The sequence below is a fragment of the Ovis aries genome, chromosome 14 (assembly GCF_016772045.2).
Source record: "Ovis aries strain OAR_USU_Benz2616 breed Rambouillet chromosome 14, ARS-UI_Ramb_v3.0, whole genome shotgun sequence".
Classification (NCBI taxonomy): Eukaryota; Metazoa; Chordata; class Mammalia; order Artiodactyla; family Bovidae; genus Ovis; species Ovis aries.
The window spans coordinates 27,947,516-27,965,405 of NC_056067.1; the positions used below are offsets into that span (position 1 = coordinate 27,947,516).

Below are 17,890 nucleotides of genomic sequence, written 5' to 3' on the forward strand. Positions count from 1 at the left end.
TACATAATAAACTTCACACTAATACAAATGAAAACAATATGCCATTTCTTACTTATTTAACTGGCACCTTATAAATAGCTGGAAATTTTATAGACCAATAGGGCTTTCCCAGTGGCTCAGATGATAAAGAATCTGCCTCCAATGCGGGAGACCTGGGTTCGATCTTGGGGTCAGGAAGATCTCCTGGAGAAGGGAATGGCTACCCACTCCAGTATTCTTGCCTGGAGAATCCCATGGACAGAGGAGCCTGCAGGGTTACAGTCCATGGGGTCACTTACCACTAACACTTTCACTTTCAGTTTCACTTTAGCTTATAGAAGTGTGGATTGATTCTACCTCTCAAGAAATCTCTTCCACAATGTAAATCAAGGACTTAAATATTAGTCCTTGACTTAGTACGTCCTTTCTAGTAATCCATCAGAGAAGTGATCACAGACATGGACCAATGTTTTATTTTAATAGCAGATAGAGTGCTTAAAATTGAAATAACATAAATGTCTAAGCAGGAATTTGGCAGGTAAATTATACTAAGCCTTATTGAATATTTTAAAACAATTTTAAAAATTTAATTTTGAATCATAAAAATGACAGATCAAAGCAAAAGTTATTTGTTATTTACACATCAAACATATATGTGATTATTTATAGTACACATTTATCAGAATGTTGTCAATGACCATGTCTGTGTTTTTTGTGTTGTTTTTGTTTGTTTATTTTTATTGATATATAGTTGATTTACGCTGTTGTGTTAGTTTCAGGTATACAGCAATATGTATATATGTATGTCTGTGTGTGTTGTTGATTATTGTTTAGTTGCTAAGTCATATCCAACTCTTTTATGACTCCGTGGACTGTAATCCACCAGGCTTCTCTGTCCGTGGGATTTCCCAGGCAAGAATACTGGAGTAGGGTGCTATTTCCTTCTCCAGAGGATCTTACTGACCCAGGGATCAAATTCCAGACTCCTTCATTGTAGACAGATTCTTTAGCTCTGAACCACCAAGGAAACCCAGTATATATATATGTATTTATTCTTTTTAAGATTCTTTTTAATTATAGGTTTTTATAAGATATTGTATACAGTTCTTTGTGCTATACAGTAGTAGATTCTTGTTGATTATCTATTTTGTCTACAGTATTGTGGGTAGTTTAATCCCAAATCTCTCCTCATTGCCTTTGGTTTTCTATGTCTGTGAGTCTGTTTCTGTTTTGTAAGTAAGTTCATTTTATCAATTCTTAGATTTCAGAGCTTTTTGAATATAGATTTGTCTCCCTTAGTTTTTAGTTTTCTTTTTGTTAGCAATTTTTACTTTGCATTGATTTTTAATTTGAGGCCCATTACTTTCTGAGTGTCTACTAGGAGTTTCACTTTCCTGAAGACACCTTGAAACCTAAACTGCAAAGGATTATTTGTTCAACATATACTGTCTCCTAACCTAATAGGGAAACAGGAAGAAACAGAATGAGGTATACAAAGTTAGATAAAGTCTCTAAGCTGGAAATTCAATTCAAGGAATATTTTTATGATGAATTACTGTTTAAGCAAGTGGGTGGCTTCGGCAGTGGTGAGTAGAGAGATAATCTCAGTGTAAATAAGAAAGTATATGATGAAGTGTTGCTTTGGAATATTAATTGGATCTCCTTTAAATTTCTGTAAGAGATGTTGGTGATATTGGGAATTTTTCTATTGTTGCTTTTTTCTGGAATCAATTTTTCTTAAATAAAATACCATGTTGTATATGTTTTAGGATATATGTGAAATTGTGATTTATTAGGGTTACATATATTTATCTGGAATAGATCCTCTAGGCCCTCTGGCGCCCACGCAGCCACCACTCCTTGGATGTGGGGTTGCTCCTCCCGGCCGCAGCCGCTGGCCTCCAGCGTGGTGCAGCTCCTCTCCACTGCTGCTGCGCTATCGCAGCCTGAAAGTCCCTTGGACTGCAAGGAGATCCAACCAGTCCATTCTGAAGGAGATCAGCCCTGGGATTTCTTTGGAAGGAATGATGCTAAAGCTGAAACTCCAGTACTTTGGCCACCTCATGTGAAGAGTTGACTCATTGGAAAGACTCTGATGCTGGGGCAGGAGGAGAAGGGACGACAGAGGATGAGGTGGCTGGATGGCATCACTGACTTGATGGACGTGAGTCTGAGTGAACTCTGGGGGTTGGTGATGGACAAGGAGGCCTGGCGTGCTGCGATTCATGGGATCGCCAAGAGTCGGGCGCTACTGAGCGACTGAACTGAATTGATATTTATCTGAGGGAGAAATTCTATATAGATTTAGATTTTTAAAAAGAACCATGTTATTAGTTGAGAGCTAGATGTATGCATATCCACTGTAATTATGATAAGAAGGAAAACACGTCACAGAATTATTTTCTAAAGCCGTTGTCTCAGTGGTGATCACCTCAGCCATCTTTTTTGTTTTTAAAGTTTTATTGGGATTATAATATAGTCTCGGAGATTTCTCTTCAGCTGCGTCTAAGGTCCTCTGTAGTAACTGATTCAGGGTCCTAGCATGAAAATGATGATATATACAAATTGAATAATTAAAGAGAGCTTACTGAAAGGGTTATTTATAAAGATGGTATTATTAAGAGTGTGTGTGTGCTAAGTCATTTCAGTCGAGTCCGACCTTTGTGACCCTATGAACTGTAGCCCGCCAGGCTCTTCTGTCCATGGGATTCTCCAAGCAAGTATACTGGAGTGGGTTGCTATTTCCTTCTCCAGGGGATCTTCCTGACCCAGGGATGAACCCACATCTCTTATGTCTCCTGCATTGGCTGGAGTTCTTTACCACTAGCGCCACCTAGGAAACCCGGAACCTGGCTCTTCTGCATTGCAGGCAGATTCTTTGCTACATGAGCCACCAGGGAAGCCTGGGAAATGAACAAAGTATGTCTATCCATAATTATCTGGGGTTTAGACATAGTTGCTGCTGCTGCCAAGTCGCCTCAGTCGTGTCTGACTCTGTGCGACACCATAGACGGCGGCCCACCAGGCTCCTCCGTCCTGGGATTCTCCAGGCAAGAATACTGGAGAGGGCATAGCTGAAGGTACTGCCATTCTAAGGCCTGAGGTTTAAGAGAGGAGGAGTTATTGGAACCTGAAAACAGCTGTAACTGTAGTAGAGATTCCACAAAGGATGTGGTTTTGGAAAAGGATCATTTATATGCTTCCAAGACTGGATCCAGCATGGCGAGAGCCAAAGGTATAAACATCACAATCTCTATCTCTTTCTATTCTCTAACCTCCACTGATTTCTCCAGTTGATGTACCCAGTGGGACTCCAGGGTCAAGGAGGTCTTGTTGATAAAATCCATGTGTGTCAGGCCTGTGAGACCAGGAAGGATTATGAAGGTCAGGAGCTGACCTCAGGGAACAGACAATGGATATCCAGAATGTTTGAAACAGTTACCTACCAGATAATTCACTATGTCTGTATGTGAAGCTGTCATGCAGTATGCACCCAAAATACGTGAAGTATAAGAATAACCAAGCTGTAAAGATAGTAACGGGCCTTGTGTCTTGTATAATTGTTTCTCCTGAAGTCTGAACCTTCTACATGCACTGCCACATATTCTGAATAGGAACATTTGAACTCTGGAGAATTAAAGAAAAATCTTTGTCTTTTTTTTTCCATTTACCATCGTACAGTGTGCTGCATTAAGTTGAAAGATGTGTTTTGGGAATAATGTAGAATTATATCCAAATTTCAGGTCCACTGTTACACAAGGTGTAATGACTATTTAACTAACTTAGCTTCTAAAAAATAATCTCCTCTTTGTAGAGAAGAACTAATGATACTAACTCCAAATATAATTTTTGAAGGTTATATAGTCAATTTATACAGAGCACATATCACTAGACCTGCCACATGGTATTAACGAAATGTTAGTTTGAGGCTCACCACACTCCTCTAACAAACTTCACCCTTTTTGAAAGTAGTAGGTTTTTATTCCAATTGAGAAAGACTAAGGATATTCTCTGATTCTCACAGCACTAGAGATTTAATAATAAAAAAAAAGAATTTCATGCATGAAAATTTTAGCTTCAAATGGGGAATCTTTGCAGGCTGGTTCATACAGGTACATGTGTGTAAGTCTGTATGGTGAGTGGTGGGGTGGTATCCAGGAAAGGAAGGAAGGCAGCAAGGATAGAAAGGTTTCTCCTTGCCTAATAACATTGAATGAGTAGAACAAAGAAGATTAACTGACAAGTGGATGAAGCTCTGACTTTTCACCACTGAGACTGTAATTCAAGTTCAAAGTGATACCAACTGTCATAATGGGGACTCTGGTTGAGACAGTATCTAAGCCACCCATGGAGAATGTTTAAACTGACGGCTATGTATAAACAAGACTCATTTATTTTCCTAGTTGAGAGCCCAAATTTTGAAATTTTGTAAAACAAAACAACAAAACATGGTCATGAATTTAGTCTCTGAATTTGGAGCCTCTTTCTGACAAAGGCCATCATCACCAACTGCTGCATGATTGACTTTACATCTGCCTTGACAATTTTCCTGTCACTTAAATTAGATAAATTTAGAGTACGTACAAATATAGTTGTTTTCAATTCACTAGAAGTGTTCTTAGGTGCCCAGAGGATCTTCAAAAATGTCTGTTTATGATTTACTATTCCAAGCATAAAAAGTTTTCAAATGTTGAGTTGTGATCTGCTAGAAAAGCCATGAATGTTAATAACTCAGGAAATATATCCGTAAAAACCACGTGGCATTCTTTCCTCCCACATCCTAGCCATGTTGCAGGATTATCATAATGCAACATAATATCATATGATGATAATTATCTGATAATGTTTCTATGTGTATGAAAGAGACAGAGGTACCTTCCATTTAATTGAAAGCTTATCTCCACATGCAGGGTTGAAGACGTTAAATGATAGACTTCTTATAAAGCATCTGGCATATCATGGAGAAGAAATAAATAATAAACTGCTAAAATGCACAACTCCAAAAAAAAATAAATAAACTGCTCACCAAATTCACATATTCTGCAGTGACGCTTTAGCCTTTACTAGTCTTCATTTTCTCTAATACAAAATAAGCACAATAGTTTCTCTGCCACACTGATAGTGAAGAATTTGATTGAAAAGATGTCAAATAACTGGTAGAGTGCCTTGACTGTAGTGGTATTCAAAAAAGTCTCAACATGACATAAAGCTGAGTCTTTAAATAAAATATGAGTAAGCTAATGAGCTATTGGTATAAATATATACAGACGTTGCTCCAAGTTACAAACACCCATCTGAGAATACTTGATTCTGAAAGTGTTGCTTGTCAACAATCATTTATTTAAGCAGCCATTAATTCTTATTAAAATTAATCTAAAACTGACAATGTTTCTAGTCCTGGAAAAGATAAGCCCAGCATCATTATCGTGATGTTGATAGTAAGCATTCATATTTACATTTTATACAAAACTAGAAGCTCTGACATTGCAATTAATAACAAAAAATTCCTGAAGCAGCCAGATCCTTAGTAGCAAAAGCAACATCAGCCATTCCAGTTGTTCAGAAAACAGCACTAATTGAAATGGTTCAGATCATCCATGGGTTGTGTCAGATAGCATCTCCTACATACTGGCGCCTGGAAGGGGTGCTGATTTTGTGTAAAATAACAATTTAAGGATTTTTAAAAATTAATACAAAATAGTGGTTACTGTATCATGTAAATTAATATTGTGAACAAAAACAGAGCAATGAAATCTTATCTTCCAAGAGACTGTAGCAAGTTCTGACATTGTAGTAGTTTTCTTCCCAAAATAAATTTGCCGGCATATCAAAACTGAATATATATTTCCTTATATTTTGTAAGAAATTTTTTAAACTGAAATACAGTCATTAACAATATGGTGATAGTTTTATACTATGTGTACAGCAAGATGATTTAGTTACATGTTTTTCAGATTAGTTTCCATTAAAGGTTATTATAAGATATTGAGCTTGCTCTCTATGCTACAGAGTAAATCCAGTTGCTTATCTACTTTATGTATAATAATTTGTATGTATTAACCTACTCCTAAGCCAAAGACACATTTTATATGATATCATCTGTATGTGGAATCCAAAAAAAATGTACAAATGAATCTGTATACAAAACAGAAATAGACTAATAAACATGGTAAACGTACTTATCGTTATTAAAGGGGAAAGGAAGTAGTGAGGGATAAAATAAGAAAGATCTTTTATAATAATGAGAGATGAAAGAGGAGTGTTGTCCTGAGTCTGAAAATCATCTGAAACAAAATCTAATCTAATATGATATAATATTGAATATTATATGAATCAGTGATAATCTATGCTATGTAATGCATAAATTATATATTTGTATATATATATGTATCTCCTTGATACAAATATAGTGATATTTGTATCACTATACAAATATCAAATGAATTTGTATCACTATACAAATATCAATGAATCAGTGATAATCTATGCTATGTAATGCATAGATTATATATTTGTATATATATATTTGTATCTCCTTGATATCTGAAATGGATCAGTATAAGAAGTCAATGGTTTTCAAGGTGTATTTTTTCTTTTAAGGTAAAAACATCTTTTATTTTGAGATTTTATAGGAAATTCCATGCCTTTACTTCCCACCTCACTGCTGTGGACACTCCAACAGAGCAACTAGACCTTGGTGAAGGAGAATTTGAATCAAAACTGTAAAACGAAAGTGTTAGTCACTCATTCCAACTCTTTGTGACCCCATGGACTATAGCCCACCAGACTCCTCTGTCCATGGGGTTCTCCAGGCAAGAATAGTGGAGTGGGTTGCCATTTCCTTCTTCAGGATCTTCTCAATCCAGGGATCAAACCTGGGTCTCCTTCATTGCAGGTGGATTCTTTACCATCTAAGCCACCAGAGAAGCCCTAAGCCACACTAAATTACACTTAGCTAAACCAAGCTGGACTAACACAGGCATTACTTTAAAGGATAAAAGTATCTAAGTACCAATATAATCTGTTAAGTAACTTGATAATAAAATATTGGCTCTGTTGTTTTGATAATATTGCTACAGGCTTGCTGTTGTTCAGTCACTAGGTCATGCCTGACTCTTTGCAACCCCATGGATGGCAGCATGCCAAGCTTATCACATAGGCTTTTCAGAATTTTTTTGAATCCTTCTGAACCAGAGGAAATCTGTTATATTTTTACCTGAAAAGGTAAGAAACAAAGTTATGAAGAGGATGTTTCCTTCAACATAGATAAGTCTCAGCTCTTCTACCTTAAAGGCCCAGAATCTACATTTTGCATTTATCTGTGATATAATATAGATCATTCTCAAGAGTGCTTATTTCAGTAGAAAAGTTCAAGAAAAGCTATGTGCAAATGAAAAGGGCAAAGCAAATGACTGTAAGTATCAGGAAAGTGACTTTCACATTTGCCCTAAGAGCAATGTTATCTAATTAGGCAGAAGCCAGATTCTCAGATCTTGGCTTAAGGAGGTTTATGACATAAGCTGAATGTGCAGCAGTGTCAGAATCCTTAAACATGATACTTACATTCCAACAATGGAGATTTAACTCTTGGGTCAGGCAAGCTTGTCCTTCCCTCTCTCCCCAGAACAGTGTTTCAATGAACGATACCCACCATCTCCTGTATACTGGTTATTTATTTCCTTATGAGAATCCTCTTTGACTATGATTGGGTTTTGAAAACGTGTTTGGAAGTGTTCCCTTATTTATGTATTTAGTAAGTGCTTTATCTCTAGGATGCAAGTACTTATTCCTTTGTAAGAGAGAGGAAATATGGCGAATCAGTGACCAATTAGACTAAATCTCCACCTAAATCTTCACTGCAAAGCAGTGAAGTGGAAAACCATGGATTTAGGAGTCAAACTAGTCAACCTAGATGCTAATCCTTAGTGGTCATATATTAATCTGCGACCTTGAGATTATGTCAAATACCTGTGAGTCTCAATTCTTTCAACTGTACTTGCCTCAAAGGAGAGGCCCATCTCTGGTGGCTAAATGGTAAAGAATCTGCCTGCCAATGCAGAAGACATGGGTTTGATCCTTGATCTGGGAAGATCCCACATGCCGTGGAGCAACTTAGCCCATGTGCCACAACTGTTGAGCTGTGCTCTGGAGCCTGGATCCACAACTACTGAGCCCACAGGCCATGATTACTGAAGCCTGTGCTTCTCAACAAGAGAAGCCACTGCTATGAGAGGCCTGAGCACCACAGCTAGAGAGTAGTCCCCACTTGCTGCAACTGGAGAAAGCCCACATACGCAATGAAGACTCAGTGCAGGGAAAAATAAATAGCAAATACATTATATATATATTTAGTGGGAAGCCCAGGTGGCTCAGTGGTAAAGAATTTGCCTGCCAAGCAGGTGATGCGGGTTTGATCCCGGGTTGGGGAGAGTCCCTTGAGAAGGAAATGGCAACCCACTCCAGAATTCTTGCCTGGGAAGTCCCATGAACGGAGGAGCCTGGTGGGCTACAGTCCATAGTGTCACAAGAGAGTCAGACAAGACTTAGCGACTAAACAACAATGATCATGGGTACAAACACCTAGAAACAGGTAGGTGTTCCATCTACATATATGTTCCTTCTGTTCTTTCCCTCTTGCTCTTATGACATTTAAACCTGGGATGATAAACTCACATATGTATTTTGAGAGCTATTTAGTTGGTACAAAATAATTGCGGTTTCGGACTATGAATTTTACATCGTTATAACTAGGCTCAAACACATCTTTATTAGTCAAAATAGGAACCATTACAATCAACACATATTTGCCAACAAGAAATGTTTGTTTATTCCTGTAGCATAAAAATCTGTGATTCATGATTTGATGGATTCTGGAAAGCATTTTCTGTGTCCTGCTGGTTATGGAAGCATTTTCCCTGCAAAAAGTTTTTAAGATGATGAAGAAGTGGCAGTAAGTTAGCAAGAGGTCAGGTGAATACGGCAGATGAAGCAAAACTTCATAGCTCAATTTTTCAACTTTGAAGTGTTGTTTGTGCAACATGGGGTCAGGCATCATCATGGAGAAGAACTGGGTCCTTTTTGTTGATCAATGCCAGCTGCAGGTTTGTAGTTTTGTGCATCTCATTGATTTGCTGAACGTACGTCTCAGATGTAATGGTTTCCTGGGATTCAAAAAGCTGTAGTGAATCAGACTGGTGGCAGACCACCAAACAGTGACTATGACGTTTTTTTGATGCAAATTTGGCTTTGGGAAGAGCTTTGGGGCTTCTTCTTGGTTCAGCTACTGAGTTGGTCATTGCCTGTTGTCATATACAATAACTTTTTTTTTTTTTTGCACATCACAATTCAACTGAGAAATGGTTCATTGTTGCATAGAATATGAGAAGACGACACTTCAAAATGACGTTTTTATTGATTTGCAGTCAGTTCCACAAGGCACCCTTATCGAACTTTTTCACCTTTCAATTTGCTTCCAATGCACAATGACCACAGAATGGTCAACACTGGGTTCTTTGGAAACTTCTCGTGTAGTTGTAAGAGAATCAGCTTTGATGATTGCTCTCAATTTGGTCATTGTCAACTTCCAATGGCCGGCCACTGTGCTCCTTATCTTCAAGGCTCTAGTCTCCTTTGCAAAACATCTTGAACCTCCACTGCCCTGTATGTTCATTAGCAGTTCCTAGGCCAAATGCATTGTTGATGTTTTGAGTTGTCTCTACAGCTTTAAGGCTCATTTTGAACTTGAATTAAAAATTGCTCAAATTTGCTTTTTCCTAACATCATTTCTATAGTCTAAATGAATATAAAATAAACAGCAAATAATAAGTCCTTAGCAAAAAGACATCGAGGGAGAAATGCAATAAAAATGATTTATAACACAACCACATTTATTTAAGAGCACATTCTAATATCAAAAAGCAAAGTTCAACAATGCAAAATCACACTTACTTTTACATCAAACTAAAATACATGATTCTCTTCCAAAGAAGTTCATTAAAGAACGGTTAAAAGCATTATCTCTCAACAGTCTAAGAACAAAGTGATTATTTTCTCTCTCTCTTTTTAAATAACAGGATGTTATTTTAATTTTTAGAAGCACTTATTTACTTTTCTAGCTGTGCCGGGTCTTAATTGTGGTATATGAACTCTTAGTTATGGCATGTGGGCTCTAATTCCCTGACCAGGGATAGAACCCTGCCCCCCTGCACTGGGAGCACAGAGTTGTAGCCACCGGGCCACCAGAGAAGTCCCTATTTTCTCTCTTTTAAATCTTTGCAAATCATAATACTACTGGACTTGCAGGTCACCAAAATTTTTGATACAGGCATCTTCCATTTCACCACTTGTCCTTCTGTTCCTATATTTAATTTTTGTCTCTTCTCCCAGTTGTTTTATCTTTCCCTTCCTGAGAAAATATATCCAGATTTCTCTCTTCTCCTGTGAAATTTTAAAAGCTACTCCTTACATGCTGCTTGTCAGAAAATGAAAGTTAAATATTAGCAGAGTGCCTCATTTATTCATTAAACTTAAAATCAGTTACTTTACAGCTGAGCTGGTCTTTAATGACAATGATAACTTTCATTATTTACAAGTCACTGCTGATGTGTGTTTTGTTTAGTCTATACCTAGTATATCTTATAGTTCACAGCTGACACAGTGAGGAATCCAGTCCCATCACTTCATGGGAAATAGATGGGGAAACACTGGAAACAGTGTCAGACTTTATTTTGGGGGGCTCCAAAATCACTGCAGACAGTGACTGCAGCCATGAATTAAAAGACGCTTACTCCTTGGAAGAAAAGTTATGACCAACCTAGATGGTATATTCAAAAGCTGAGACATTACTTTGCAGACTAAGGTCTATCTAGTCAAGCCTATGGTTTTTCCAGTGGTCATGTATGGATGTGAGAGTTGGACTGTGAAGAAGGCCGAGCGCCGAAGAATTGATGCTTTTGAACTGTGGTGTTGGAGAAGACTCTTGAGAGTCCCTTGGACTGCAAGGAGATCCAACCAGTCCATTCTGAAGGAGATCAGCCCTGCGATTTCTTTGGAAGGACTGATGCTAAAGCTGAAGCTCCAGTACTTTGTCCACTTCATGTGAAGAGTTGACTCATTGGAAAAGACTCTGATGCTGGGAGGGATTGGGGGCAGGAAAAGGGGATGACCGAGGATGAGATGGCTGGATGGCATCACGTTCTCGATGGATGTGAGTCTGAGTGAACTCCGGGGAGTGATGACAGGGAGGCCTGGCGTGCTGCGATTCATGGGGTCGCAAAGAGTCAGACACGACTGAACTGAACTGAACTGAATGAGAGAAAAAAGAGGAAGATTCAAGAATGTTTCAGCCCCTGCTTGGAAATCAAACATGTGACAACTAAGGTGTCACAAGTAAAGTTAGAGCAACATATATTCTATTAGTTATCTATTATCTATTAATTTTGGGGAGACTTAGAATGGCTATCCGCCTGCAATGCAATGTGGGAGATCTGGGTTTGATCCCTGGGTTGGAAAGATACTCTGGAGAAGGGAACAGCTACCCACTCCAGTATTCTGGCCTGGAGAATTCCATGGACTGTATAGTTGATGGGGTCACAAACAGTTGGATGTGACTGAGTGACTTTCACTTTCACAGGAAGGTCATGAGTTCTGAATAACCATTATCAACCAGACATAATAGCGGGTATTTTATCCAAGGAAAAGGAACATGTGGTTAAGTGTTTGCTAGGTCCTAGAAACCAGGCTACTTTTTTAATGAATACATTTTATTTAATCCACTAATCCCCAGAACATAAACCCTCTTTTTGTAAATGAAAAAATGGTTTCAGAAGATTTACAAACAAAGCAAGTAAGTAGAAGAGCCAGGGATTAAATAGGTGAATAACTCCCCCAAATTTATCCTTTTAAAAATACCAAGTTAGTACAACAAAGAGAGTAAACATCCTATTAACAAGTAGGGAATCATTGAAACTGTATTTCTTAGACATTATATAATTAAAATCTTTTTAAATGTAGTTTCTATATTGAATGAAATATAATATGCAAATTGTTGTAAAGATTCTTCCAAGTAGTTCAGAATATTAAACACATTAAGAACCATTCCAATTATTTTTGTTTTTATTCCATAATTTCTCAGGCAAGGCATTTTTTTAAAAAATATTAAGCCTAAAGTAAATTTCAGAAGTCATGATTAAATGTTTCCTGGTGACCTAGTTGTTAGGATTCTGGGCTTTCATTGCTGTGACCCAAGTTCAGTCCCTGGCTGGGGAATTGAGATTCTGCAAATGACCCGCCCTCAAAAAAAGTCATTATTAATATTACTCAAATATTTTTGCAGATGGAGACTGAACTATTAAAATTTTCTTATATCACCATGGGCTAAATTAAGAGCATCCTTCTTCTAGAATGGTTATATGATCAATTCTGACTTTGATTTCAAAATTGCTAATACAGATCTTCTTACTTAATCCCACTTTAGAAAGTGACTAGAGGACTATTCATTTCTCATTCAGGTTTTCAAATCTCTCCTCTCTTACTTCATATCATAGTTGTGATGAGATAAAACATCTCATGATGAAATAGAACATTTCTGTTGTTCTTATCTGGTGACAATCATTATATATTATACTTTCAGTTCAGTTCAGTTACTCAGTCCTGTCCGACTCTTTGCGAACCCATGAATCACAGCACGCCAGGCCTCCCTGTCCATCACCAAATCCCGGAGTTCACTCAGACTCACCTCCATTGAGTCCGTGATGCCATCCAGCCATCTCATCCTCTGTCGTCCCCTTCTCCTCCTGCCCCAATCCCTCTCAGCATCAGAGTCTTTTCCAATGAGTCAACTCTTCACATGAAGTGGACAAAGTACTGGAGTTTCAGCTTTAGCATCAGTCCTTCCAAAGAAATCGCAGGGCTGATCTCCTTCAGAATGGACTGGTTGGATCTCCTTGCAGTCCAAGGGACTCTCAAGAGTCTTCTCCAACACCACACTTCAAAAGCATCAATTCTTCAGCGCTCAGCCTTCTTCACAGTCCAACTCTCACATCCATACATGACCACAGGAAAAACCATAGGCTTGACTAGACGGACCTTAGTCTGCAAAGTAATGTCTCAGCTTTTGAATATACTATCTACGTTGGTCATAACTTTCCTTCCAAGGAGTAAGTGTCTTTTAATTTCATGGCTGCAGTCACCATCTGCAGTGATTTTGGAGCCCCCAAAATAAAGTCTGATACTGTTTCCAGTGTTTCCCCATCTATTTCCCATGAAGTGATGGGACGAGATGTCATGATCTTCATTTTCTGAATGTTGAGATTTAAGCCAACTTTGTAACTCTCCACTTTCACTTTCATTTAGATGTTTTTAATATCAAATTTATTTCTCCTGATAGGATTTGATCTTACGGGGAAACTCCAAGCTTTATTTTGTGTTTATATCATTTACATACCCATTAACAGATAAATATGTAAAGAAATACATTATAAACAAGTCAAGAACTGATTTTAGATTTAGATTTCAGATCAAATTTATAGGCTTGTTGTCAAATGCCTTTATGTCACTTACTTACCAATATAAACTTGGGAAAGTTGATGAATTTCCTGAGTTTTGATGCTCAAAAACCTTGTAGGTTTTTTTCTTAATAACAGCCATTATGTTCAGGAGTAGCCAGGGTTTATTGAAAACATACTGGTTGTATACACTGAATAAATTGCTAATATTTTTAAGACAGTTTCTTCATCTACATAATGGATATACAAATAATGACTATATTGGAACACTGTAATGAATGCTCAATAAGGTAATACTAAATTTCTTAGCACATTATTTCTATAAATGTTCAACAATTTTGCCATTTCCCTCAAAATGACCAATGGCATTTCCTCCTCTTCAACTCAAGTCCATTTCCTCAGTACTTGTGTGCTTTATTTATCGTGGAATACATCTAGAAATCCAAGTCAAAGATAAGAGGACAGAGGCAGTCTGCTAGAATAAGAACCTATAGCTCAACTAGTGGAGGGTGGTGGGTCAGAGAGTGAATAAATGCCCTTATGTTGTTAAATGATAAGAAATATTCATGTGAGATCATCTTTCAAGCACAGGAAACAAATAATAAAAGGAACATTATGAATCTTGAAATGCTGCAAAAGGAGCCAGGGTTAAAATTTTAACAAGTTAGAGTGATTAGCTAAACAAATCCTGACAGTTTCACAGTCACACAGACACTTAACAAAGGCATGGTTTGCGAGTCACCCTTAAGAGGCCCTTCTGCATTTTCCTCTAAATTACCATTTTGTTTCTTTACTATGGATCCTACAATGTCATTCCCTATTTTCTTTGCTGGCCACATATGTTTAAAGTATGGCTAATATTTCCTTTCATCAATGATCAGAAGAGAAATTCTCTTCTGCATCTCACTGTATTGATCCTCTCTTAAAAAACACATCATTGTTGAGGGAAATGAATCAATCCTTTTCTTTAAGTTTTCAAAATGGAGACTGTCTTTCTTAGGTTTTTACTATTTTCTCTGAAGTACTAAAGTGGTAGATGGTACTCATCACCCCAAATATAAAAAAGATGGAAAAATTATGAATTATGCCATATATAATTTATAGTTAATTAAATTATAAACCTGATCAAAATATATTTTAATGAGTACCTATCAAATGCTAGGTATCCTGATCTTTAATTTACATATAATTCTCTTATAATCCTCACAGAGATGCAGTGAAGTAGAAAATATTAATCTTATTTTTCTATCAAGGAAGCTAAGGTCAGAAGGTTGAAAATAAATGAAAATAAATATCCCTCGTGGAAGCAATACCTGTAGGAAAGAAGCTTGAAAGAGAAATGGAATGAGAAATGAATCCCAATTACTTACTATCTAGCAAGAGAAAATAACATTACTAACAATTCATGTTATATTCATAGTTCAAATTTATTTTGAATCTTATATTTTCATTTTATTTCATTTTACTAAGAATTAAAAAATAGAAATTTTAGGTATAATTTTCTTATTGAATTATTTTAATTCCCCTTTTACCTCAGAAACCCATCTCAAATTTTATAGAGCAATTGGCTAAGAAAATGACCTGTACTTTTTTGTTTTTGTTTTTGTTTTTTAATAGAAAAATGCACTTTTATAGATCTACCCAAGAGCAAATTCCCTTTTATATTAGCTAGGTATGAACATGTGCATTGACTCATAAAGGAATATCTGTTATTTTAGATATTTTTATTAGTGACCAGTCATCTTAGTAGCAGAAACAATAAAGCTAAAACCTTTGAAACCACTGTAGAAAATTATCATAATAAAGAGTTAGTGCAGAGAGATAAGCCGTGTGTGTGCAAAACTGATTTCATTGAATGTTCAGTATTCTCCCTTATGAAGAAAATAAATACATTTAATTTGCTTATTTATATATTTATTTTTCTTGGATGGACTGTGAAGCACAAATATTGCCCTAACCAGAGGTTTCATATGTCAGTTGCTTTTACAGTTTCTTAAAACTTTCTTCTCCTAGAGAATCCAACCAGCTTCTCTAAAACATAGCAGTTTTCAAAAGAAAATCAGAATCTCTGAACAGTGACATCTAATTGTCCTCTTGCCAGTAGTGTGTGTTTAGTGTTGCAGGGAGAAGAATGAGAAGTGAGAGTCTAGGAGATAAATCCTCTTTTTTTTTTTTCCTCTCCATGTCTCAAAATCAACCTACACACCCCTGGAAGAGAGTCAGGGTCCACACTTCCTGAATGCAAAATGGAACATGCCATGTAGATTACTTAAGGGAGAAAGAAGTATAGAGAATGGGGTAAGGGGTGAGTGTTGCTGAGGCTCAGTGCATGCCACCCCAAAATATGGCTTAAGGCATGTTGATTATTTTGAATCAAAGTTACTTAAGAAACAGCCAATGCAAGTGACACTTTGACCCTCTTCCCTGTCTCCCTGAAAGCAGGAACTAAATCTCTTACATGAAAGGTGCCTTGCTTCAGTCTGCAGGTGGAAGGACACCCTTATCACCAGAGATAGGAAATTCATTAGGGCTGAGAAGCCTGCATAAACAAACCTTGTTACTTCTTTAATTTAATACCTCCAAACCCAAACTCTGATTAGATCCTTCACTAATGAATCACCCAAAGTCTTAGTTTCTTTGTCATGTCAATTCCTCACAAATGTGTTTCTTTGTCTTAAAAGTAGAAAATTGGCTGCAGTGGCCATGCCTTAATTTACCTCCTGTTTCTATGAGACCTCTGTGTGGATAAGTTAAAATCAGTTTCTTTTCTCCTGTCAGTCTGTTGTGGTCACTTTGTAAGTGGTCCGGCCACAAGAACTTAAGAGAAGTGTGAGTATATGTGTGTGTTGGAGGGAGTTTCTGCTATTGTTCGATTTGAGGTAATTTTACTAAAATTTTTTGAATAGTATAGCTACACAGAGTGAGTTTTCATGCATGTTTGTAGTTGAAAAATCTATCTAAAACCCAATTATATCATTAAAAAAATGGCATAATGGTAAAGAATTTGCCTGTCAATGCAGGAGACACAAGGTCAATCCCTGAGTCGTGAAGGTCCCCTAGAGAAGAAAATGGCAACCCACTCCAGTTTTCTTGGCTGGAAAATTCCGTGGACAGGGAGTCTGGTGGGCTACAGTCTATGGGGTTGCAAAGAGTTGGACACAACTGAGTGACTGAGCACACACACAGTAGATAACATTGTTTTCATATGTTAAAAAAATTGAATAGACAATTTATGAGAAGAAATACTGATTGAAAAATACACATGGAAATATTCTACCTCTCATCAATCAAATATATAGAAATCCAGCTTCAGTGTTCGAGACAAAAGAGCAAATATTAAGAAAAACTACTTCTGTAAATAAGTGCTCAGAGGTCAACAACCCCCAAAAAGCAAAAACAATGAAAAGTTAAAATATGCACATAGATATATAGTGTAACCTTATTCAAAATATTGAATACTTGGAAATGATGCTTAAAATTGAAAAAAGAGTAGTGGACAAATAGCTTACGGCATGCTTTATATGAAGAAATGCTATTCAAGGATTAAATTCACCTTTGCAAAATACTGTAATAGTATGGAAACATTTGTTTTATGTTACATGAAAAGATATATGCTTTATAGATACATTATTTAGTATGATATCAAAATTATTTATAGTTTAAACTGTAAAGCATGAGAAAAGTATACTGAAAATGTTAATTTTTATCAGTGACTATATCTGTTATTCTGGGTATTCATTTTTTCCCTATTTTTCTATTTTCTATATCCCAAATATTTTCTCATGAGCACATATCAATTTTTAAAATGAATAAAAATAAATCTCATTAAAATTATTTATAAGATGAGCCTTAGTATTTGGAAGGATTTTGAGTGGGATTTCTTATTTTATTAAAAACTGAAATAAGCTAATCACCACCACCTCCCCAAAATGTTGAAAGATGTCATCTGAATAGCATTACACCTCCAGAAAAGTAGATCACATTCCTGCTTCATTATTACTTTAGAAACCTCACCTTTCAACCACCTGCAATATGGGCCATCATTCATATCGAACTTAATTAGAAAACAGTTTGGAAGTTGGAGAAATTCCTAATTTAAATCAATTAAAGGGAAAGTTGTCAGGTTTGCTTTGGGTTTGCTTATCTCTACTCTCACAGCAGGACTGAAGAGATCTGTCTTCCCAATCTCCTTGTATTCCTCCAGGATTATGTCATAGTTTTCAGTGTGTAAATGTAGGAACTCGTGATGGCAATTAGCATCTGAGACTCCTACTATCGCTAGAAGTCTGGGGTGACAAACGAAGACATCCCAGGACTCCACACTAAAAATTCTTTGATGGGTGCTTCCATTCACAATGACATCTCTAGTTGGTGGGGCCAGGCAACCCTGTACTCTAGCCCTATTT

The 17,890-nt window shown here is 36.9% G+C and overlaps 1 pseudogene; it reads right to left on the minus strand.

Moving 5' to 3' along the window:
- Positions 1-17,532, minus strand: part of LOC101102170 (AP-3 complex subunit beta-2-like) — a 65,863-nt pseudogene extending 48,331 nt beyond the window's left edge.
- Positions 17,533-17,890: the final 358 nt, after the last annotated feature.